This window comes from Falco punctatus, assembly GCF_963210335.1.
Source record: "Falco punctatus genome assembly, chromosome: 6".
Taxonomy (NCBI): Eukaryota; Metazoa; Chordata; class Aves; order Falconiformes; family Falconidae; genus Falco; species Falco punctatus.
The window spans coordinates 6,773,318-6,799,070 of record NC_137585.1 but is presented as its reverse complement, the minus strand read 5'-3'; the positions used below and the strand labels follow the sequence as shown (position 1 = coordinate 6,799,070).

The 25,753-nt window shown below is 48.9% G+C and overlaps 1 protein-coding gene across 5 annotated transcripts in view; it reads left to right on the top strand.

The window, feature by feature from the left end:
• Positions 1-2,753: 2,753 nt before the first annotated feature.
• Positions 2,754-25,753, top strand: part of BOC (BOC cell adhesion associated, oncogene regulated) — a 60,040-nt gene continuing 37,040 nt past the window's right edge. For 3 of the 5 annotated variants that reach the window (XM_080393596.1, XM_080393594.1, XM_080393595.1), the window contains exon 1: positions 5,812-6,391. The gene's annotated coding sequence lies outside the window, so the exon portion shown is untranslated. Of the gene's footprint in view, positions 5,784-5,811; positions 6,392-25,753 lie in introns of those variants that run through there. The other 2 variants (XM_080393593.1, XM_080393592.1) reach the window with 2 other exon arrangements.

The window sequence follows — 25,753 nt, the reverse complement described above, 5'->3', positions numbered from 1 at the left end:
CATCTTTAAGATGCCTCCCTATCTTGACTGTTGATGACTGTATGCCCCCAGTAATTTACTTCAGATTAAGGGAATCAGCAAAAAGTGTGAAAACCTAAACCCAGTGAAGTCTGTACTGATGGGAGTAAGGCTCCCATTAACTACTGTGGGACCAGGTTTCCATGCAGTCTCCATGGAGAAAAGAAGTGGTTCATCTAACATGAGAAGAAACTAACTGCCTTTTGCAACAAACCTCTGCAAGCTTAAAAATGGATAGCAGGGGAAAAGGATCAGTAAAAGCCACCTAGCCCAATACTGCACAAACATCTCACACTCCCTGCCATGATCTCTAGCTGAAGGTGTGCACACACCAAAAAAACCCCTCATTTTCCATGAGCTGGGGATGTTTCAGACCTGTGCATATGCATAATGTGAATGAATATGCTAAAACATTATCTTTATTACATGCATATATATATATATATCCCCTCCAATTTGAGATTCACAATGTTCATTTGAAGTTACCCATTCTATCACATTTTACCCGTGAAAGCTCTATTTTCAGCACTGCCTAAGTTCCCACCTCCACTTGGAAGGGTGGACTACTTTATAACATCCTATCCTACCCTGTCTATCAACTGCAAATGCACCCTAAAGTTTCCAAATAATTTCCCACTTAAGGACCTGAATAAGCTTGCCTGCTGCTGAAATGTCACCTCCTCTGGATAAAACACAACACCTATTTAATAGCACAGAGCAACATTGTCATAGCAAAAGATGATATGCATGATATTGGTTTTTGCATCCTGTGCATCAAGGAAGCATTTCTTATCATTACTCTGAGATGGATATTGGTGATGAACCCAAAAGCAAGAGGGCATGTACTACCTCCTTCTGCACACGACAGGTTCCTGGTGCTCTTGTATCCAGTCTCAGGACTTCCCACATCCAGCACTGGCAGTGAGGTGTGTGGTCGTGATCACAAGTGTGGTTGCATTGGCTTTCACTGCATGAGAAATTTTAAACTGTAGACAAGTTGTTGCTAAGTTCTGAGGAAGCAAAGCAGGATTCTAGAGGAAAAGAAGTCTGAGCTCCTTACTCAAGCAAAAGGTTTTACTCATTGCATTTGATAATTTACAGTTAACAAAACTTTTTCTTAAAGACCCTGTCCTCCACCCAATATGTTGAGTGACATTGTAAAACACTCCCCAAACACAAGCAGGTCTCTCTGACTGCTGATCCCTGAACATTTTAAGACAAGGAAACAAATGGACCTGAACTGGATCATCTTAGAGACCTGGAAGCCCACTGACTGTCCAAATATTTCCTGTCAATGAACTGACTACAAACAGAACGGTAGTTCTTTACAACATCCCCTGTAGATATGTAGTACAGCGCATAGGCACAGTATATAACACATTTTACACCAGTATACCTATTACTGTGCAAAAGGAGAATGATTCCTTTGTGGGGGATATGTTTCCTTTATATTGTTTTTAGCATGTCAGAAATAGGAATTGTATCATTAAAACAAGCCTGTTGCAAATCCCTCTCTGACAGAACGCAGAGCTAGCACCGGTTCACTGAGATTTATTTAATTTCAGAATACATACGTTACCCTTCATGTGCATTCATGTTCGTGCATGAGGGGTAACGTATGTATTCTGAAATAAAGTAAATCTCAGTGAACATACGATATTTCTGTCTGACGTTAGGGTGAGATTGTCACAACCAAGTTATGTCCCTGACTTGGACCCTAGTGGTAAAACTAAACCGAAATAGAGTTACTTTAGTTTACACCAGCACAGATTTCCTCATATAGACAGGCCCTACCTCTTGTCCTCCTGTCCCACCCCCCTCTTTAATTTGGCTCTCTGAGTTTTGATGACTGAGTCACTTTCACCTTTGTTTCTCTGATTTCTTTCTTAATCTTCAGCTCCTGAAAGATGCTTAGTTCCTGAATCCCTGTACAAATACACTCTCCTTTCTAAGCTTCTCACCAGCCAAACAAGGTTTTATTTGTTTATTTAATTTGACAAGCCGAGAGAGAAATGATCCCATTTCCTATGGATTATCGAAGTAACAAATAACTTTACAAGAGGGTAAACAAAGTAAAACTCTTGTTGAAACTCCTTTGAACCAGGGGCATCCCGTTCATGTCTCTTCCTAACGTGTTTCCCCTCTCCTCCCTGCTACATACAAGATGACTTACTGGTTGCTTTGGAGGTGGCTACTGCCCTCAGGCCAGCCTGCTTCTGGGGCTGAGCTAGTCATCACCTCCTCATCCTTCCTTTCACCAAACTCAACATGAATTTCCCACAGTACAGCCAGAAAATTCAACTCACTCTATGAAAGAGCATTTTCTTGTCTTTGGCTCCACAGCCCAATTCCTCCTATCATTTTTCCATTTTTGCGAAGATTCAGAGCTAGAAAAAACAGGGGGGGGAGTCTGGGAGCCTCCACAGAGATAGGGATGCCACACTGATTTTTGTTGTGAGTTCTGCCTGACCGAGGCACCCAGGCATGGACACCAGAAACCATCACTCTGCACAGACACCTCCTGCAATGTACATTTCTGAAGAAAAATAAACAAAACAACAAAAAAACAGGCCTAAAATGGGCTAAAATTCAGAAGGACTTGGAGCCAGGGGTGCTGACGAGCTCCCCCCAGGACAACAGACCCCAGCAGTGTGCAACTCACATTTTTTGGGGGTGCTTATGTTTGGAGGCTGGGGCCTGGCCAGCTCCCCGCCCCCCCCCCCCCCCCCCCCCCCCCCCCGCCCCCAACATCCCTTTCTGTTTATTACTCTTGCTGTAATTGGGAGGCATGTGTGGATGAATTAAACATAGCAGGACAGATGAGAAAACTCTCCCTCTTAGCTGGCTGAATGAGCAAATTTAACTGAGCCTGTTACCCACTGAGTATCGTGCCGACATGCCAGGGTCTGGTTTCCTTTGAGCTCGCCCTTTCATGCGGAGTCCCTCCGTGCCCCCCGCCTTGCTCCGCACAATATCAAACAGCTGGAGTTTTTGCGGCCCCAAGGAGGAGCCTTTGCATCCGACAGCAGCAGCAGTGGGAAATTTCGCCCAGGATCAGAGAGGGACGGGGCCAACCCAGGCAAGATGGTAGCAGACGATCAGGGGGCTCTGACACCTCCCGAGGGGGACGGGTCCCCCTCCAGCCACAGGCTGTGCTTGGTCAATGCCACAGTAAAACCTTCCTTATGCCTGAGGGACTGGGGCTAAAAAGGAGGGGGTTTTGGTTTTCACACCACTCCGTGCTTCAGCCAGGCAGTGGCACCCAGAAGTCCGTTCTGGTGGGTAGTTTGAAAAAATGGGTGCCAGCCTAGAGCTGGTGTCCCTGGTACAGTAACAAGGCGACTGCCTGCAAGCAGGACTGCCGCTGGCTTGTCTGGGGATGCCCCAGGGGACATGGCTGCATGAACCAGCATCCTGCTTCATCCCAAGGCATTTCTTCCAGCATTAACCATGGGGGCAGGTGGGAAGAGCAGGGTACAAAGGGTGCTGCTGCGCCTCATGTTTTCCCCACCCTGAGGGATAAACAGGGAATGTAATCCTGCAGGGCTGCAAAGTTTTTTTTCCCTAGCATTAAACAAGCCCTGGGGCACTTCTTTGTACAAGGTAGCTCTAATTCTGCTCCCCCGCCTCTTTCTTCCCACCTTTGTAAGCCTAAAACTAGTCAGGGCTAATTCAATTCCTGCTTTAATTTAGGACAGTTTACGACTGCTCTAAATTAGGAAACCACTGTTTTTCAGACAAGGCAGGTGCTAGAGGTCTCAGCACTTGTAAAAATTAGGCCACTTAGTGAGGTGTCTACATATGGATTTAGCACCTGAGGACTGTGTTACTGAGCAGCATAAGGAAAAACTTGGAATCTGGGAAACAGTTCTTTAAAAAATAATTAGACAGAGAACTTAACATTGCAGAGGAAGGAAGTTTGTGTTCAACCTGATAAGCTTACCCATTCAAATACAAGTTGAAGAGCCATCAATACACATCCCCTTGGAACTCAAGAAACCCTGCAGAAAAATCAGTGTTGACATTTTCAGTACCCCTGCACCACCTTTATGACTGGTACTTTGGTCATAAACGACGGAAATAAAAACCCCAAGTCCAAATATAAAAAAACGCCAAACCCTTCAAATCATCCTTATGCATGAGAAATGGGCAATCCAGGAGCACAGGCCCCTCCTACAGGGATGCTAAGCAGAAATAACTCTGAAACCTAATGATGACATGAGGATAAACTCTTTCACCTTCTTCTCTGACTGAAGGACTTCAGATTTAGAAACTACAGATCACATTTATCATTTATGATCTGTGCATGGCAAAGATGTGAGAAACCTATCTCGGCCTTTCAGTGACAGCAGATTTGTTTCAAACTAGTCTTTGTTGAAGGGCTTTGAAAGACAGAGGATTTCCCTGCAGCTCTGGGTCAATTTATGTTTTGGGACATGTATTCATCCTCTAGTGTGGGAGAATGCAGTGAGCTAGTTTGGTTTAATCCCAAGTAGTGGTGTCATGGCTTTTCCTGAAAACTTGTGCTTGAGACACTTTCCCTGAGAGCAGGCACCTGCCAGCAGGGATGGTTGGAAGAAAATATCTTTTCCTTTTTGTTTCATTTTCTCCACATCACCTCTAGAGAAGCTACACACCTTACGGGTTAAGAAAAGGAGTCGGTCACCCTCCTTGAAACCAGCTGGCTAAAATCATGCATAGGCTGTTTGACCTCCATAGGAAGGGGCTGTCTTCATTTAGCAAAATATTAGCCCCCGTGCTTTGGGGGAAGAGTGCAACTTGAAATAAACATCCGAGTGCATCTTACTTAACCTGGTTGCATGTGAAGTTTTGCCTTTTACAGTCATTTCTCTTCCCCCTTCTTTCCTTCCCTGCCTTCACTTCGGCTTCAGGCGCCTTGACATCCTGATCCAGATGGTCTGCCCCAGGTCCCACAACAGGGCGAACAGGATGGGGACCACCTCCTGGAGGGAATGGCCCTGTGGGTGATGCCAGCCAGAGAAAGCACCTCAGGTCCCCTCACAAACATTGGTTATACCTGTGAGGCAGCTAAGCTGATGCTTGAACTTCAGCCACACAACCTGGGGAACTGAGGCACGTACGTGAGGATGGGAATTGCCTAATGCCACCCAGCAGCATGTCACCACCTGGGCCTGGAGGAGGCAGGGCCCTGGGCTGTGCAGACCCATGGCAGTGCTGGTATATGGCTGCTTCTACATCCGTCCTTCCAGCAGGTGCCTGGTGGCATAGGGACAGGCATACAGACAAGGTGTTCCAGGGGAAGCTCGACAGGTGGTTGGAACAATTTCTGTGCAGCTTTCTGGGCTTGGTCCCTCCTGGGAAGAGGGGAAGGTCTCCCAGGAGGTCTACCGCAAAGTGCTGTTTATCACCAGCCCGTTTCCTCATAACCAACGACTGCCCAAGGCCCCGCCGCTGCCATCAGCGCCGTCCGGCTTCACAGCCAGGACAGGGCGGGATGGCCGCCAGCGCAGGGACTCCAGGGGGATTCTGTCAGCCACCGGGCCCGGCCGGGGCAGCCACTGCGGTCAGTGAGGAGGCCTGGAGGTCACCACCGCCCCACGGTCCCCCTGGGCCTGGGGGAGCCACAGCCCCCCCGGGACCCCGCGGCGGGCGGGCGGCCTGCACCGCCCAGGCCGAACTTCTCGGCCCAACTTTCCCGCTTCCGCCTGCCGGGGGGAGCGCGGCGGGGAGGGCCCCGCGCTGCCGGCGGCCTGCTCGGGGGTAGCACCGGCCAGAGGGTGCCGGTTAGTGTTACCGGAGGGGGACGGGGGGACGGGGGACGGAGGCAGAGGGGACGGGGGTCGGCCGCTGCCTGGCTTTTGGGGAAGGGGTTTTATTTCGAGTTTTCTCCCTCCTCTGGCTCCTCCTCTTCTTCCCTCCTCCTCAGGGGGAGGGGAGGAGGGAGGCTCTGGGGCAGGAGTAGCCAGAGCAGGGAATTGTTTGGGAGTTCAGTCATCCAAAAGCCGTCTCCCGTATGGAGGGTCTGGCTTCCCGCATCCCGGCGCCTCTTCCCTCCTCCTCCTCCTCCTCCTCCTTCTCCCGCCGCGCCTGAGCCCTGCGCGGCCCCCCATCCCCAGCGGCAGCCCGCAGGAAAAACACAACCACCCCCCAAACCAAGGGCCCCCACCGTCCCCTTCCCCCCCAAAACAGGCTTTTCCCTTCTCTTTTTTTTTTCTCTCTTTTTTTTTTTTTTTCTTTTTTTTTTTTTTTCTTCTCTCTCTGTGTGTGTGTGTGCTGAATTCCCCGCAGATCCGGCCTGGAAGTTCCCAGCTCCTGGAGTTAAGCCTCTTTGTTGCTTCCCTTGGTTTGGGGCATCTTTGTGTTTCCCCCGCCTGCTCCGCTGGAGACCGCGGTGAGTGAAGCGCCGGGGCGCGGGCCCGGCGGGGTGGCGAGGGGCCGGGAGGGCGGCTGTGGCGGGCGGCGGGGCGCAGGGCTTGTCCCCCTCATCAGCCGCCCGCAGCGGTGGCCAATCTTTGTGTCACAGTTTGGGAAGTTGGTGTTGGGGATGCGGGGATGGGGGTCTGCGTAGGGAGACCTGACAGGGGAGGCGGGGAGGAGACCCGCTGGTCCCCACCGGTACGGGGCTTGTCGCTGAGGCAGGTGAAATCTGGGGGGCTCAGCCGTTTCCCTCCACATCTTCCTCCTCAGTCGGTTGGCGTTAATGGAGGGCCCACTGCACGCACACACCCCGCCGTGCTCCAGCGCTTGCCTGAAACTTCCCCAAAAGCTTGGTCCACGACATCGCTCCGTCCTCACCGCAGGCTGGCTGCTTGAGGCGGGATGGTGTGCGGTGGAGAGAGGGAAAAGCGGTGCAAAATAAACCCCAGAGTCATCCTCCGTTGCTCCAACTCTTGTCAAAAGCTGATGGGAGTTTGCAAGCGAGACCCAGCTCGTGCGGATGCGAAGGCATTTCGGTTTGTGCCCTGTGAAGGGACTGCTGCTGCAAAGGAAAGCGGGGGTGGGCAATCTGCGGGTAAAATTGTTGTCCTTGTCTCATGAGACCGCAGAGTTTTTAACCCTGGTGCCAGGATGAGAAGTGATTTGGGTCAGGGGAGGTAATTTTCTGCTAAGCCGTGAGATGCTGTAGGATTTGTGCACATGTGCCTCGCTGCTTGGACTGCAACTTTGGCAGGTCCGCTGGATGGTGACTGTAAATAGAAGATGTGTTGGGGAGAAAGTGGGATGCTGAATTTGTAGCCATGTCCAAATGAGACTCTTTCAAGTGCTCTGAAGACGTTAATACTTACTTTGAAAATTAATAGCAGACTTTAGCCAATGCCCCTGGCTGGCAAAAGGTAAATACAAATCTGGTATCTTTGGGCACTTCCCCAGCTAATTCTGGTACCCCAAGTATTATTTCACTGGCATTGTGCGAAAGGCAGTTCAGGTCTATTAAAGGGGTTTTTTTGTCCTTGTTTGTTTTAAAGAAACTCTCTTGTTGACCTTTCTGCAGCATTATGCGAGTGGGATAACAGGAATACACACACACACATGCTCTGTGCCCACATGTAATTCCCAGCATGTCTTAAATTGCTTCTTTTTCTTAGTGCCCACTTCTCTTAATTTCTACATCATTACCGTCGTGTCTTTTTCATACGTTCATTTGCAATCTGCCATTAAAGTTTCTTTTCCCATGGGCTAAAAAACTACCATGGAAAATATTAGAAGAATGTGGGCGTTTTGTAAGTAGGATTTTATCTTAGTTTTCTTTTCTTTGGAAACTAACTGCCTCAGTGTGCATACGTTTAAGAGGAATGTTCTTGCATATTTATGCATATATACATACATGCAGACACTTTTATTTAATGGAATCAATATTGAGGTTTATGGGAGGTATTTCAGCAGAAACATCATGGGTTTGCAGTGAAGACTTGTTCCGTTTATTAAGTGACCTAAAGAAATGAAGGTGAAATAACTTTCCATGCTAATAGGAGTCATCTTGGGATCTTCTGAAGTAAATAGGACAATTAGGGAGAGCTGTGAGCTCCCTGCTGGGTGCATGATATTCTCTGACAAATAAATGGAGTTTTGTTCCATGTACTTTTCTTAACCCTCCCCTCTAGATACAACTACAGGGATTCATCCTGCATGTACAACGCAGACGAGGTCCCAGTAAATGTTTGCTGCGAGGGCTGAAGTCAGATACAGTGCAGTTCTCCTGCTGCTGTAGTTCCCACTGGGGAAGATGAGGCAGGTTTATCTGAAGGGTGCACAAGGGTCCCATGCAGATTTGAAAGGCAAGTTCAGTTTTGTCCCTCTCTTATACACACATACCCCCACAAGACCTTTCTTTGAGAGAGATCCCAGTACAACTAGCTGAATCTACACACATCTCTTCTCTGCTTGGTGCAAAGAAGTATTACAGTGAATGTATGTGCTACAAACTGATGTGTAAGTCTTATGGGTGCTCTGTATCCCTACAGTCTGTAAAATACAGCTTTTCTGTACCTTGTAGTGACATGATACAGAAGCACAGAGCAAGAGGTTCTTAAAGATTGCAAAGGGAAACCCAGTGCCTGCTGTTTGCAGAGGTCTTTCCAGCTTTACAAGTGTGAGACGCCCAGCTTGGAGTTTTGCTCTGTTGAAGGACAGGTGAATCATTGCCCAGTCCCCCTCACTCCTTGAAATTCTGCTGTGTCCTCAAAACCAACAGCAGGCAGATCACTCCAAGCCTTCAGTACCAAACTGGGAGCCCCACAGTGCTTTCAGGATGCTGGTACAGCTCCTTCCACCTGACTAGGACCAGCAGAGTTGGCCCTTTGGGAGCCAGCTGGAGCCTCTGGCCGAGCAAGGAGCATTGCAGGTGGGGCCGTGAAGCAAACAACCTGCTTTGTTCCCATCCTTGCCAGTGATGCAGAGGGGAAAATTCCTTTCCTGGGTTAAGAAAACTAATCCATTTAGGGCAGACCTGAATTTTTGTAGTTTCTCGTCGTTGTTACTGAATGGCCACACTTGACAGAATCACTGCTAAATCTACCTGCCAGTGCTTCCCCGCCTTTTCCTGAATCTTAGAAGCACAGAAACCTTGCAGTCTGGTAACAAGCACAGGAAGAAAAAAAAAAAAAAAAAAGAACTATTACCACTCCTACCTGGGCTGTGGGTCAGGAAGGGCACTCTTTAGATGGAAGCTTGGGTTTGGATGTGGAGGTATTTGGGCTGTGTCCTCAGCCAATGCACATGCCTTGTGTGAGCTTAAACAATATCCTCCGCAGCCCTGTGCCTTAGTTTTCCCGTGCAGAAAATGGGGCTAATCCCTGTGCCAGCGGGGTGAGTGCTGTGGCGGGGCAGATATTGCCATCCATGTTGACCCTTGCTGGCCAACCGGCACCCACCCTCGTGTCTCTCAGAGCGGAGCTCAGGCACACCAGGGAGGACCCGCTCTGGCATGGTGAGCCTCCTCGGGACTGTCACAGGGGTGGAGAGGCACCTCCACGCCTCTGAAATTCACTCCCTTTTCCCAAGCAAAGATGGGCTGTCTCCCAAACCCCCCGCCCCTTGCGTGCTTTACAAAGCAGGGAAGCAGTCGCAGGGAAGAGTGCACTGGGGAGCCCGTTGGTTCTTTTAGTCCACATTGGCCCACAGGTGGGTTTTCAGAGACCTTGGGCTCAGTTAGTGTCAGTTCAGTTGCTTAGCCTGCAAGAAGTTACAGCAGCAGTAGGCCAGCACAATTCCAGGTTAACAAAGGTTTCTTCGGCAGTAAATAAGGGTGGATTGTTCATCTCAATGCCTGAAACCGAGTGCCTCAGAGGTATGAGGCACAATTCCCTTGGACTTCTTTAATGTGTAAAGATGACTAGATGCATTACTGCTGGCATGTTTATGGACCAAGGCTTTAAACCGTTACCTCCCGGGCTAAAAACTTTGCAGTGCAAAGTCTACAGTTAAGATGGGATATCCCACAAGGAAAAAGCTCTCTTGCAAAATCTTTGGAGACTTCCTGTTTCTGGTTAGACTGAAAACATCCTGAGGGAAAAACCTGCTGCTGTGTATTTTGGTGCTCCTGTGGTCAGTCTTGGTTTAAGAGGTTGTTATGTATCCACTTCCTAGGCCATGAGAACAATTTAAGGCAAATAACGTCTAAATGAATTGCAGATCCTTAGGTAGAACAGGGGTGAATATCATCTTCCAGTTTTCTAAATGTACTTTGGGTAATTTTTCAACAAAAGGTATCACAAGCATCTTTTTTTATTTCCTGCTGTTTGGTTTAGTTCCTCTTGGCTCTGAATCATACGACATTGTTTCTGGTGCTTCATTGGCTGAAGAGTGTGCTTGAAGCTGGTTTTCTGGAGGGATTGTTTGCAGGATGGGAGGCTTTCAAAATTTGCTTTGTATGCATATTTGCTCATAAGAGTTTTTTAAAATCTGCTCTCCCCAGCAGCATGCTCCTAGAACACGGTTGTATGAGTGTCCATGGGAAGCTAAGACAAAAAGAGAGTGGATGCAGTGGAAGCAAGTCAGCTGAAAAGCTCAGAAAGATATTTGTTGCAGGGAAAAAAACACTTGATGCTTACACAGTCCCAAAGCTGCCACAGGTGGCACAGGGCTTTCTGCATAAACAGGGAACAACAGATCCCTGCCCTGAGGATGCTGCATGCTCCTTTTATTAAAATGGACTCTCTTCTTCCTTGCAAAAGGATAAATGGGATGGGAGGCTCAGCTGTCCCTGATGAGGTTGTTAGCAGAGCACCTGGCACAGCACAGACAGGGTGCCTGAGAGGGGCTTTCAGGGCTGCTGTTGTGTGTTGCAGGAGCTCTTGAGTAAGAGGCAGTGCCAATTTATTTTGGCACTGGTGGGATCGATGGAGGGAAATGTGCTTCAGGGAGCGTGTGGGACGTGCTCAAGCTTCTTCGCCCTCCTCATGGGCAGTGTGCCAGCGCAGAGGTGAGAGCCAAACTTTACCCTTGCTTTCTGCTCAGCTGCTCTGGGGAGGCTGCTGCCCTGTGGCCGAAACCCTTCCCTGAGCTCCCCTTAGACGTGAGGATGGTGACTGCACCTTGTGCCCGTGCAGTGTGGTGGAGGCTTGCTGGACGAAGTCCAAACCACACCACAGCATGTTGCCCCTATGAAAACCCACTGTTGTTGAGTTCACAGAGGTTTTGGGCTGTGGTGTCTCTATATATGTCTGTGAAAGCCAGATGGTGTTTTGGAAACCAGTCATTTTTCATTAACTTCTGTGCCTGGTGTAGGCAGCAAGTCTTTCACCCTGAGCTGGCAATGCCATTCTGGCTCTCTAAGGTCCACTCTGACAAAGAGATTAGCCAGCAGGTCGTACTCTTATGCAGAGCCACAGTCCTGGGGCCCTGCCAAATGCAAGGATGTGTTCACTGGTTGCAATGTCAGCGAGTCTGAACAAGCTAGTGCATCTAAAGACTGTGCATCAGGCCCTTTTTCTGCTCTTCAGGTCGTAAGAGTGGAGAGGAAAAGGGTGTAGAATGCACGTCAAAACTATCATTAGCTTTCAAACATCAAAATGAGGTTGCTTTTTATTTTTCTTCTAGCTAACAAAAGGACAGGTTCAGCAGAGCCCTGTGAATCAGTGTGTTGAGCTTAGTGTGGTTAAGAAAGCTTGTGGTGATATAAACCTACTGAGACTGTCTTTGAGAAATAAACCTCAAATGTGGATATGCTGGCCTAGAATATAGCATTTATATGCAAAACGCAGCTTCCTCGGGTAATGTCACTGTGATTTATCCTGGTACTTTTAGGTAGAGCAGCCCCCTCGCTTAGTGATGCCAGTGTTGTTGGGCGCAAGCCTGGGATGTGAGGAGAGCTGGGTTTGGTTCCCCGCTGCTTGCAGATTTCCCCTCAGGTTGGGGCAGGTTGCTCTCCACCTGCAAAAACCTGTAAGTGGCACTTCCCTGCCTCCTTGTGGTGTTGGGAAAGGGTCTGCTGGAGATCAGGAGAGACCAGAGGTTTGCTGGCTCTTCCAAAACCTCTGGGATAAGTACCATGGTTGGTTTCAGCAGAGAGCCTCCTGTGGCATTGGCAGCCCTAATGGGCGGCTCCTGCGGTTGCCTTTAGGGACATCGTGCTGGGTGGATGTGAGCTCTGTAAGGGCTTCGTGACGCTTTTGGTTTGGAGGGTAGGCTTGGGGTGCGGCTGTAGAGAAGCCCCTCTCTGAGCGTGACCCTTGGGGAGTGAAGCGTAGGTAGTAGCACTGCAGCTGCAGTGAATTTATGGCTCCAGCCAGCGGTGGTACAGAGAGGCCATTGTAATCCTATGTACTGTATAGCGTACATCTCAACAGGCAAAGTGGCTCCTGAGTTGGTCCATGCCCCCCCCTCCCCACCCCGTCCCTTCACGTCTAGCTTTATGAAGTTCCTCCCCTTAAATTGCAAATTTGGCCTTATCTTCAAAGAAGCCCTTTGGTGCCAAGCTTTTAAAGGTAGGGAGGAGGCGAGAGTAAAAACATCAAATCCATTAACAGCCCAGTTGCCAGAGAAAATGTTTTTTAAAACAAAATCTGAAACCTTAGTGTTTGAGATCCAAAGCTGAGACTGAATACAAGTATGGGCCTTGTCCCTGGAGAGTCGCAGCGCTGGGAATATGCTGGCAAAGACCATGGAGCGAGGATTCTTGTGCATGCACGCACACAAATAGACAATTATTTGGAAGCCAATAGTACTCTGGATGCTGAATAATAGTTTATTTCATCTAGTGCCTTCTGTCCCAAGTTGCTCCCTGAGCTGTAGCTGACGTGGGGAGCGTTCTTGTCGCTCCAGCCCTCCGCTGGATGGCAGTCCCCTCTGGGGCAGGAAGGTGGTGCTTGGTTGCACATTCCTCAGCTGTGGGTGGTAAAAAGGACTAGCTGGCCCTGCTTCTTTAGAGCCTGCCGCTGTCAGTGAGGGATTCCTTTGGGCCCCCTGAATGGTGATGGGAATGTGATTTTTATTTTTCTTCCCCCTAGAAGAAAGCTGCTTGTTTAACAAACCCAAGCAGTGTCAGATTGAAGGGGTGGGTTTGAGTCCCGGCATCAAGAGATGTTTTCAAAACCATGCTGGGTGGGATTTTTCAAAAACACCTGGAGTGACTTTAATGATGTGGTGGAGAGTCAATGAGACTTGTGCACTGAGAGACCAGACAGCTCTCCCCTCAATTTTAAGCACAAAGTCACATTTGGCAGGTCTGTGGTATGGTCCTGCTGTCACCAATGTTAACAGCTGCCCAAATTAGTCCTGACCACCTACTCCTGCCTGGAAGTGGACTGTTTATTTCAAAAGTGGCTATCAGGCACATCTTTGCTTGCAAGCAGTTGAAGTGCAGCTTCTAAGCCAGAACCTGTGGGCAGAAGGAAAGCAAGATGGCCCAATTATCCAGCTGTAATGGGGTCTGAATCCAACGAGGAGCACCTCATCACTGGCTCTTTCTGGAGCTGTGTGGCATGGCCAGCTAGACCACGGGACCCTGGCAGGAGGAAGGCTTGATACCTACTAGCTTTTAAGTCCCTGTGGGGACTTGCCCTGCTTGGCGAGCTGAGGGGTGTATAGGTATCTGGCTTGTAGCTGTCAGCCATCTCTGGACCTGGAGGCTTGTATGATGGATAAGACAGGGCTGTGAGAAGCTGGAGCATGGAGGTCTCCTCAGAGGCATGCGAGCTGCTCTGGATGTGTCCGTCATCACTGTTCCATTAGCTCTGATGTTGCTTTTGGGGTGTCTGGAGCTGGACTGAAGGGAAAGGGTCTTTGCTTCCCAGCAGGTGAGGAGCAGAGCTCCTGGTTGCGTTCCAGCTTGTGCCTGAGCACTTCTGTAATGCTATAGAGACAGTCCAAGGCAGCACAAGGGCTAGTTGCTCTTGAGGACCTTGCAGCTCTGGACATTGACACCCCAGCTCCAGGCCCTGCCAGAGATGGCTGCCCAGCCAGCAGAGAGGGAGAAGGTCGCAGGATCATGGTCAACGGTGCTCAGTGACCATGTGGCCCATTAGCTCGATGACAGATGCTGAGAAAGGGCGGTCAGTACCAACACATGGAGCTGGAGCTGCGGCAGCCTGGGTGTGTGCTTGCTGACCCTGCTTCCCCCTTGAGAGGGGAGCGGCCAATTTGGGGAATTATTAAGGGAAAGCAGTATTGTTTACATGGCTACAGCAAGAGGAGCCCGCCCTGTATCTCATAGGCCAGTCTCCGGTTTACTAATGAGAGCTGGCTGTACTTGCCTGGTACGCAAATACGCAGCACGAGCCGTGGGATCCTGCTGATTGAAACCTGTTGTCTTTTGTGAGAGCAAGGGTCAACTGTTTACATCATGTAGCAGGTTAGGCAGGAACATACTTGATAAATGTACGGTTGTCCAGTTTTCCTCACAATTGCCTGGACTGCAGATCTGGGGAGGAGAGAAAAGGAGCACAAAGAGAACAACGTCAGGAGCAATGTGGCAAGCTGTGTTTATCGTTGATGCCTGACCTACACTCTACCCTATAATCTGTCTCCCCTGGGATAACTTTGGACATCCCTAACCTCTGAGCCACTTCAAAGAACCACCTTTAAAAAAGTTTCCCAAACTAGTGACCAAGCAAACAAGCAAAAGTTTCAGCAGCCACAAAAATGTGAACATAACCCAGTTTTTGCATAGCTCCAGCATTGAAGATAAGTAGAGCTTTCTTAATATTGACTCTCTGGATGAAGGCCTGAGAAAGGCCTGTCATGCCATCTTCCCCATCACTGTATTCCAAAACCAAAATTATTATTTGGATTATAGTTGTATCTACAGGTTTTAACCGAGGCTGGGACCCAGCTATGTTAGATACCATGCTAACTTGTAATGAGAGATGGTTCCAACATCCCCGTTCTAAGCAGCAGGACAAATGCAGAACAGGAGGTAAAAACAGAGCATGAAAAATGACACCTGTGCCTTGGAGTGACTCAGCAGGTCAGGACTGGAGCTTAGTACAGACCCCGCGTTGCCTGATACCTCGTCCTGTGCTCCATCCTCCGCCTTGCCCATCCCTTCAGAAGAGGAGGTCAGAGCTGAGCATCTCTAGGGCTTGTCTGAGAGCTGCCTGTCTCGAAGCTAAGAGTTGTCCCATAGCAAAGTGTCGTCTTCCTTAGCCCTCAGCTCACACAAGTCAATAAAAAGTGATATGCCTTCATGTGCTCCAGTAACTGGTTGCCCAAATGGGGCGCTTGGAGCTGCAGGTGGTGTCAGTAGCATCTTGCCGCTGTGGTGTGCCTCGCACTGGGGCGGGCAGCCGGTCTGGCAGAGCTGAAACTCCTGCCTGTCTTCAGAAGGCAGCTGAGTAGGAGGTCTGCTGGGGCACTGGGGGAGCAGCAGGTGGAAAGCAAGAGCGCATGGCTGAAGGGGAAGGAAAGGAAATTTTCTCCTGTCAGCTAGTTTTCAGTTGCGGCGTCATGCTTTGAAAGATAGCTGGGAGAGCAGAGAGCCAGTGTAATAAAAGTGGTTTGCTTGCAGCATGCAATCTCAAGCAAAACAATCTCATTACGTAAATATTGTGTGCCTTCTCTCTCAGGGGGCCTGGGACTGTGCTCCTGCTCTGGAGGCACTGGCTTTCGGCGCGCAAGCTGGCACTCTAACATGCTGCTAAGGCCAAGTCTGTGGCTTGCGCTGTGGCCCAGGTGCAAGAGATGTTGCTTAGCTCTCTGTGGTCAGGACAGAGGTACCTCGTGCTGTAGGGAGCTGCAGGGAGAGGGCTGAGGAGCAGCAGGGTTACAAAGAGCTGCTCTTCCTGAGACCTGCAGGCCATGTTGAGCATGTGACTGGGGGCACACAGGGGTACCTGAATGCTAACCCAACCCCTGCAGGCACAGGTAGCCCAGGATGGAGCAGCTGTGTGGACACCAATGGCAGAACACGAACAAAACCTAGCTTGATGGGGTAATTGGGAGCTATCTCTCAAGGGAATAGGATTGTTTCAGTGAAACCTGGGCAAGTTTCTTCACCCTTCCTTTTTTGTCTGACTTAACAGCACTATTTTGGGGAACAGGTGGGAATGCATATGCATCCTCTTCTGGCACCTGTTCGTTTGCAAAAAGCTGTGGGCAAACTCCTGGGGGCTGCTTGTGGCTATGCCCTGCTGCTGCCCAAATAACAGCTTGAACTGCTGTCAGGGGCTTTTTGCTTAAAGGAAAGCTTTGAAACATATTGGTTTTAATGGCACTGTGTTGCCAGGAGCTCTTTGTGGCTGGATGAAGATACGGCTTCTTGCTCTGCTGTCAGGAAAAGGCTATCTGAAGCAGGACTCCTCCATTTTGCAAGTGGGTTTGATATTCCCTCTGCAAGCCACGTAATTTGAGTACAGACAAGATCTTAGATGAGGTGCTTGGGGCCTTACAGTTCCTTCCTGGCTCAGTCAGTGCCTTGGGAGTGAAAGAGTGGTGGGAGATGCTAGACAGCTGCACAGTTTTGGCTTTTCCTTCTCTATTGGTCCCAGGTCACCCCTTGTGCATGAAAGACTGCAAGGAGACATCAACATAACTGTTGCCTTCGTTTCTGTCTAGCTGAATTAGGCAGGGCGTGGGATGGAGAAGGTGTCAAAAGATGGGTTTGTGCCACCCATCCCTCCTCATGCTTGGGGAAAATAATCTCATCCTCACTTCTGGCACACACATCCCTCTTGGTTTCATCAGGGAAGCTTTTTTTTGCCTGAGACCCCACAGTGGGGAGGGGAGAACAGGATTGCAGCTGAGGCTGCTAGCGTGCCCCTGTTCCCCTCATGTGTGCTGCCTCCCAAGGGATGCAGGGGCTGCCGCCAGGCCCTCATACCCCCCTTTCTCCCCATTTTCTGTTTTTAATTTCCCCTCCTCTGCCTGAGGTCCTTGTGCCGCCAACAGCAGTTGCCGGGGCTGAGAAAGGCTTGTTGGGCCACATCCTGAATGTCCCTGCCCTTACTTGTTTTGGGGGAGGCTGATAAGGAACAACTAGGGGTGCTTCCCCAGGCATCAGCCCGCTGCCGGAGAGGTGCTCCCAGCCCTCGCTGACCTGGGGCAAGTGCAGGGCGCCGGCGTGTTGGAGCGGGTTCGGGGAGCCCTTGCCCGGGCAGGGTGGCTGCCTGCAGTTGCAGGCAGGGCTGCTGCTTCCCCAGAGGTTATTCTGGAGAAATACCCTCCTTGAAAGGAGAGCCATGTCTCTCCTGCCCTTCTTTCCCCCTGGCTGGTGGATTGGGGCTTGGGGGTTCAAAAGCAACATTTTCACGTTTCTGCCAATGTTTGCAATCTCACAGCCCTTTGCAAACTGGGAGGGTTTTGTGTTGACCTGTCTCCTTACAGGCAGCCAAAGAAGCAACTGAGTTGGGCCAGTGGACATGGCATGCACCAAGGTGCCAGTGTGTGCAAGGCACCTGGCCAAAAAACCTCAGTGAGCTGTTAATAAGCCACAGGTTGACAGCTTTACCTGGGAACCTGCCACGTTGGGCTTCTAGAGCTTTCTGCTGAAGAAATATATGAGTAAAGTTGGTGCTAGATAAGGATAGGGAAGGCAGACCCTAGAATAAAGATCCGTAGAAAGGCACATCTGTTACGGACCTCAAGAGATTGCCTCCACCAGAGGCTCCTTGTGTTTTTTCTGAAGGTCTCCTTAACTACTTGGGAGCTGAAGAAAAAAAAAAAATCATTTTCCATGTAATGCTTTTGTAGGTACGTAAGACCAGCAGAGGTTTATCTGTGGCTTTTACAGCAGAGGTTGTCCAGAGCCTTGAAGCTGCAATGGATGTGTTCCCCTCTTGTATGGGGAAGGATGGTCCCAACAGATGTTTGTTATCAGCGAAGTGTAGGAACAGACAGATTTCAGCTGGCGAGAAATGCAGAGGCAAGTTATTGTTGTTTCCCTGTTGGGCTTGCAGAGGGAATTCTGGAAGCTGCTTTTTGTCCCATTGTTACGGTTTATGTTTATATAGCTTATCTCTTTCATGAGGGACTATTAAATCCTGCAGCGTGTTGTGGATGTGACTGTGTGAGAACAGCTTGCTTTACCCATCGCAGGGCAGAGTGTGCCAGCTGCACAGCTGGATTTAAAACCATGGAGCAGCATTGCCTCAAAGCTGAGGAGTATTTTTCATCCTAAAAGAGTTTATGGTATTTTCCAAATTAAGAAATGGTCAATAATTCCCCTATTGGCAATTCTAAGATTGTATTTCCCTTATATAGCTGAGTTTTCCCAGTTGCTACAGGGAGGGGGGGAAGTCCATATTCATTTCCGTTTCTAATATTGCATTTGTGGCCTGTAGCAAGTGACAGTATTTAACATAATATGGAGGGTAGGTACTGACTTAGCTCGTCTACAGATGACTTTGCACTGAATAGTGAAAGGTTTTTTTTTCAGGGGTATTTAGTGCTATGGGACAGTCACAGACTTCCCTCCTCAAAGAAAGTGTTGACAGTCTTTGTAAGCAATTAGAGATAAATGTCCTTGAGGCAGAGGATGTCTTTTTATTGTGGCTTTGTAGAGTACCTAATACTAAGGTCTTAAAGGAGCCTCTTTAAAATAAGAGAATCGAATACTCCTTATGTTCCTTTACTGGACAGTAATGTAAGGATCTTTGGAAGATCCAAAGAGTTTTAAATTATTTTTTTTCCTGGTAGACAAGCAAGAAAATGTCAGAGGTTTGCTGTGTTCTTGCAGACTACTGCTGGGTGAGTCTTAGTAGAGGATGATCTGATCTTTTCTGTGGAATGCCTACTGGTGTCTTTCAAGCAAAGGTGATTTTTTGTGTGAAAAAGACTTTCTAAATTGGTAAAGCAACTCATGGTACAAAAAGCATCTTAGTCCTTTGCAGCAGAGGAAGAAGTAGACTTCTTGGCTTAGAGTGTTGCTGAGGCTTTTAAGAATTTCTTGGGCTGAAAAATGCACGTTAATAGATGGAGAATAGATTCACTTCTGTTCTGCTTCTCCTGTTGTCATCCCCCAAGGCCCAGGGGCTGATGTCGTTTCTTCTTCGTCTCTTTACTGCTTACAGCTTTCTCCAAAAATGACTAAACATATAAAGCAAGGATTGGGTTTGGGGGTTGGTTGTTGGTTTTTTTGTTTTGTTTTGTGTTTTTTTTTTCTTCCCATATTCTAGGACAGACACTGACCACAGTCATGTATTTGTTTTTCTCCCTTACTTCCAAATGCAGTCACATAACAATAGCCTGGAAAAAAAAGTACTGGAAGCGATTTGGTCATGAATCTGTTTCCTTTTTTGGGCTACAAGGAGCGAGTCAGCATTTGGGTGAGGAGGCTGGGAGCTCCAAGGCATCTCTTATGAGGTGAAGGGGGTTTAAATGGGCACCATCTTGGTAAAATGAGAAGTACTATAGGAAGGCAGCTTCTTGGGGGCAAGCACTTCTCCACGTGGAGAGCCTCACACTTGAAGCCCCTTTTCTCAGCTGTGCCCGAGACATTATTTGCTATTTACGTAATGGTAGTGTCTTGTACAGATGCTGCTGAAGAGGCTTTGTCTGCCACTGGCAGGCAGGGATGGGCTAAAAGAGAAATGCTGCCTCCCGTATCAGGCTTCTTCAGAAGTGGGTGACTGTTTGCTTTCCTTAACGGATTGTTAAGAGAGGGTGGTGGGTGGTGTTGTCTTTCTTGTTTATTTTATATAGTATGTCATGACAGATGGTGATTTTTGAATGTTGACTACAGCTGTAGAAACTGATTGCTTTCTAAACTAAGTTGACTAGGAGCTGGTAAGATGCAGGATGGTCTGCAAGGGAGGAAAGCCGATCAGAGTAGCAGTTGGCTGTGTTCTCTTGTCTCTTCCCTGAGGAGCAGGAAAAGAAGTATTTTGCAGACAGAGTTGGGAGATATGTTTTCAGTGTCTGGATCTTTGGGTTTTGGGAGGTGGTATCACTGTTTACAAGGAAAATGAAAGGTCATCAGGTGGGACGAAATAGAATATACGATTGCTCTATCGGTCAGCGGAGTGGTTGTTAAAATCTCAAACAGTACAGGCAGTGAAATCTTGAAATTGTATTGATGGTTCAATGGATTTGGTCCTTATAGGAGAGAAAGTGAAAGCAAGTGGAGCTTATGCATACTGGAGAAAGCATACTGTCTGATAAAGGCTAGACCAGTAGGTAAACTTTTTAAATCGCAGGAAATTTCCTTGAAGTATTTATTTATTTATGGCTTTGTCGAAAAATTTTCAACCAGCTGTGTTTAAAAATATAACAGTAATGAGATACTTAAAGGAGTTAATCTCTCCCTGTCGTTGACATGCTGCAGAGCGCCAGCTATAGCACAAAGAAGCCCTGGGGAATCAAAATGGCATAGCCCTGCAGCCCGTGAGCCAAAGTCACACCTTGGGAAGCCAAACCCTGGAGGGAAGCACTGGCCTGTGGCAAGCTGCAGGGATGCTGGAGGGGTGACCCTTTAGCCACCCTCCAGAGGCAGCAGGCTCAGCTTGCCCAGCTCTTCAGGGCTCCCCAAATCTCCCCAGTTCCTGTACGTGTCCCCCCCAGCCGCTTGTCCTCAGGGCACCAAGACCCAATTTTGTCTGCGCTGCTGGGAGGCCTTGAACTGTCTCTGACACCCCTGATGGGGAAATGCTGGAACGAGGAGGAAAGGAAACCAAGGGCTTTTGTACTGAGGGAACAAAAAAACATCCTCTGTGTCTCCCTGGGTTCAGCTATTACAGACTCTCCAAAACGGACTGGTGGTGTGTTTTTTGTTTTTTTTGTTTTGTTTTGGTTTGGTTTTTTGCTTTTAAATCCTTCTTTAGCCAATGTGATTATTTTTTTTTATATTCCCCACCCACCCCGGTCTGGAAGGTGTCTCTGGGAGATAGAGTCAGTCTGGGGCTCTTCATTTGGCCCATCCAGCTTATCCATAGAGCACGCACAAGCCCTCTCCTCCAGGCTCATTTCCTCCAGGATTCCCTATGGATTTGCAATGGCCAAGCCTTTGTGTTTGGTATCGAAGGCGGAAAGGCCAGCAAGGGCAGGTCAGCGTGCTGTGTCCTCCAGCCCTCTGCCCGCGGGGGCTCAGGTCGGGATGAGGGAACGCTGGGAGGGCTGCAGCAATGGGGGTGGTGAGTAATGCGTGCAGTGACTGGCAGGGAACAGTGCTGAGGAAGAGGATGCCTCTTCACACTATGGTGGGATGGCGCATGGTGGACTGGAAAGGTAGAGCGAGTTAGGTTTGGTCCTAGGTAGAGAATGGTGTGCAGGAGTCTTGTCTCCTCTGGGTCTACTTCAGCTTGAAGATGACATATCACAAGAGAAAAATGTCCTCTCCCCACTGCTTCCTTTTTCCACCACTGGTAGCTAATCAAGATTCCATTTTAATGACTTCCCTCTACTCTCTCTCCTTCCTCTCCCCCTGCCCCACACATGCCTTTTTTTTTTTTTAAATGCATTTCTTTTTGGCAGGAGTTGAAACGCAAGAAGCGTTTGGACCAAGATGAAACCAGTGGAGGAGCATGTTGGGCAGTGCAGTGCTTTGTTCTGAGTTCAGGGGGAGAAGAGGGGGAAGTGAGGAGGGACGACGGGATGTCGTTTCCCAGATGGGGACCCTGCCAAAGATGTTCTTGCGTTGGAAAGCAAAGAGTGATTTTTGAGGTTATACCAGGTTTAACCCTTTGTCATCCCACTTCTGCCGTGCAGGGAAGCACCAAAGCCCTGGACCTGAAATACGGCTGTGTTCTGTTATGTGGCCCAGGTGACCTGAATGGTCTCAAACCAAAGTCTGCTGCTGGGACTAAATGCTAACAACAGTCTGAGGTCCTTGTTGGAAACCGTAACGAGTGGATGAGGAATCTATGCTTGTTTATCAGTGAAGGTCCAGAACTAGTGCAGTTGCCTCTGGAAAAAAAAAAAAATCAGCATGTTCCTTACAGGGATCAGGACTGCTGTGCTGTTTCCTGCCCTTCCAGAAGCTCCTGGTGGGATTTGGGATGCTGCTGAACTCTGTTTCAGCTGTTCCTGTTGAAGTCGGGGACTACTGTTGCCTCGTGATGTACAAGATGCTTGGGAAACACCTTGTCCTTTGGCCAAAGGAGCCCTGCACTGCTCGTGGTTGTGCTGGGGACTGTTCGGAGGTCACAGCGCCAGTTCTTCCTCTCTGTTTTGAGCCAGCCTCCTGTGCGAGAAAATTGTGTTGTCGGAAGGTGTGGGGAGTGTAAAACCTCCGCAGGCATGTACTGCTCTATTTGTGACTGCCTTGGGCCATAAATATTGCATGTTGTGTAGGCTGCTGATTTAATTGCCCCAGGGATGTTGCACAGTAGCAAACTGAGGGTGATCATCCAGGAGGGGAGCAGAGAAAGGGAAGTTAAAGTAAATATCTCTTCATTAGTATCTCTTTAAGGTTGTAAATACTTGGACACTTGTATCAGGACTCCAGAGGAGGTCGTATACCTCCTGATTAAAAAACCCAAGGGTTTTGGTCTGTGGCGCTGGGCTGTTTGTTGGTATGGAGGTCTAGCCCCTTCAGGCTGGATGGGGTTCTCCTGGGAAGATCACCCTCTTCCCTTACAGCTGGAGGGGACCAATGCTGTATGCATAAAATGCATAAAGTCCCTTGTGTAAACTCATGCAGAGTCACTGTTGACCACAAATAAACCTGCAAGCCCTTGTTTTGTGAGGACCAGCAGTGTCTCTGGCGCTCTGATCCCTTGCAGTCCCTTTTCTCTAGTTAGGAGGATGACAGCTTTTCTAATCCCCCCGTGAACCTCCTGAACAATAAACACAGTCTTCAGCTCCACAGAGGGTGTTGGTAACTTTGGGCTGGAGACCACAAACTTCTTCCCAGCAGCTTTGGCTGCAATGTGTGAAATTTTGATCACTTGTACAGAGGGCAGCTGGCTGCAGACATGCCAAGGGGTGGTTGTAGTAGCACCACTGTGGGTGCATCAATGGCCAGTGACTCCTAGAGAAGTGATGCATCCAGTGCTCGTCTTGAAACATGCCTTGTGTCTCACGCACTGCTTTCTAGACAGCCAAGAGCTCTGATGTGGAGCAAATTAATGTAATACCACTCTGGTGTCACTTGTCAGGATGAGGTGAGGAAAAACAGGGGCATGTGGGCAAAAGATTTGTGTGCAGGATTGCCTGTGATGGGTTTCAGCTTTAGTTTTTGACGTGCGCTCTTGAATGCTTTCCCATGGAGGTCAGTAGACCTGGTTGGAAATTTCATGTGCATGACATGCACAGCATGTCTGAACCCACACATTTTTGATCCCTTTTCTTGGACCCCGTAAGTCATCCACGTACCCTTTTCAGCAGTCTTGCAGAGCAGGGGTGGGAAGCACTGACCAACGGAGAGGCACTTGGGTGGGAAGCAGAAGGCAAATGTTTCCCTTTGCTTGCTCAGTGCCACCAAGCACTCCTGGTTTCAGGGCTGGGATCAGCTGACTTGCCCTTAGATCTGAGTGGGTTTGGCCGGGATCTTTGGCTCCTCATAAGCACAATAACTGCCACCACAGGCTTCTAGGTAAAGCAGGACTAAAAATAAGTCAGTGATACGATTAGCTGTTGGGTATCGCTCGTTGTCTTGGAGGATTCCCTTCAGCCTGGAGTTTGGCTTCATTTCACTTGCCCAGGTGGTTGCATTTATACGCATGTGGTGCAGAAAAGTGTCCGCTGTACCCACACCTACCCAGGTCTGCAAATAGTGTGCTGGATGAAAATATTTTGAAGGTGTGAATCGCTCCTTGTTCATCCAGCCTGGTGGTGGGTCTTCCTGTAATAGCACAACCCCTTGGTTCATAGTGCCTGCTGATGGGCTCAGTTGGCCTGTGACAGCTGATCATGGGGCATTTGCAAATAGTGCCACATTGACTCTGCTGCTTATCCTTCTTTGTTTACTTAGTTCTTGGCAGCTGCATGTTTGAATGTTTGCTTGACAAACACTTTCCCTGGAGTCTCTGATTACAGAAGGTTTTGTCTGACAAACTCCACTGAATTATCCTGTTCTCTGATGTCAATAATCTCTTGGTTGCTGTCTCCCTTAACCACAATATTTTGTGTGGTGCGAATTCATATTTTTTCCCCTTGTTGTAATCAGCCTGCCCCTCCCTGCTTGGTTCAGTTACTGAGGCTGTATCCTCAGGATGCTGACATCTGTATTTTACTCATCCAGAAATCCTGGGGCTACCAGGAAGCAGTACAGATAATAAGGCTGCATACCTGCCTAGCACCTTTCATCTGAGAATGTGAAATTGTCTGACTCACGTTCATCTGGTTACTGCTTGTACCAGCTGGGGTTTGCCATTCCTGTTTTTGCAACCTGAGAAGCTGAGACGCAAGGTAGGGGTATGTTTTGTTCAATAGATGAAACAGCAATTCCAGAAATGTAGTGTCATAACTTCCATGACTACGAGTTTCTCTCCCTTTTGGTCTTGCAGTACCTAATTTGCCCCCAAAAGGAAAGAGATTGGAGTAGGTTGATTGGTTTGGAGCAACGCTGTATTTGCGGTGATCCATGGCTTTATTTTTTTGGCACCCTATTAAATTCCACCCAAAACCAAAAAGACAATTGCAAGATTTCTCCAAGGTAAGTTACCTTCCTTGGCTGCAGTCAGGAGCCCATAATGTAGCTCACAGGAAGAGCGATACCCAAATACTGTCTCTTGTTGTCGGTTTGGTGGTTTGGATTGGTGCTGAGGGACAGGTGTTCACAGCCAGCCCAGAGAGGGCAACGATCTTGCTGTGTTTCAGGGGTGGCAGTGAGACTGGTGAAAGTGTGTCTGCAGGTGGTTGGGTGGTCAGACTGGGCTGTTAATCTGTCCAGCTGCTGGCCTGTTTTGGATGAGGGCCAAGACCAGGTAGGACACTGCTGCTTTTCTTCCTGCCTCCAAACACAGCTGAAGACCTTCCAAGCAAACCTGGGCTGGTTTATGGTTTCGGGTGGAAACCACAAGCAAACCACGTCAAATGGCTGGATTCTACCCCAAACCAGGCAAAATGCATGGGCTGCTGTTTCGTTTCACTTGGAGATGACTTGGAGAGGAGGGAGATGGAGGAAAATCTGCATAGATCCAGTGTTGATGTAAGGTCATAGGTGAGACATTCCTAAAGCCTGCAAATGCCGTTCCCATGGCTAGACCAGACTGGTAAGGGCAGATTAATACCTGAGCTGACATCCACTGGGAGCTTGGGTGTCAGAGGAGGGATGTTTCGTTTGAAACCCTTCCAGAAAGGAGTCCTTGAGAGGCAGGAGGCAGAAATAAACAAGTAAAAGATGAAGAGGAGGAGGACTGGTGTGAATTTGTGCCCTCAACATACGTAATATCAGCCAAGGTGATGGGGAAGTTGTGTCACGGTTTCCTGCACTGTCGGGCCCTGGAGAACAGTGTGCATGGGGAATAAGAAAAGAAACCCTAAGAAAGAAAGGGGGAGAACTGCAAGCCCCAGGAGGTAAAAGTGTATTTATTTTTCATGTGTTGCATCAAACACGCTAATTTTGCCTGGAAGGGAGGGCAAGCATGTGCAAAAACAGTCCGGCTTGCTAGGAAAGGGGTGGGGAAGCGTGATGCCAGATAGCTTAGGGAATGTTGCTGTAGGCCTGTCTCTCCCCTCCGCATCCATGCAGGGCACAAGATCGGCATCCATACATACAGACCATCCCGCAGGCGTGCGCCAGGGCTTTGTAACGGAGCCGTGCTCTCCCTTTGAGGCCAAGGCACCCCTAGCTCCCTACCCTACCCCCCTTCTCCCCTTCCCCCTGCTCCCATGTGCTTTTATTCCTTTTGCAAACAGCGTATGCCAAATCCAACTTCACAGCTGGCTCTGCTCCACGTGTTTGTTTTCTATGCCTGCACAGCGCTCTCCAGCTCCGCTT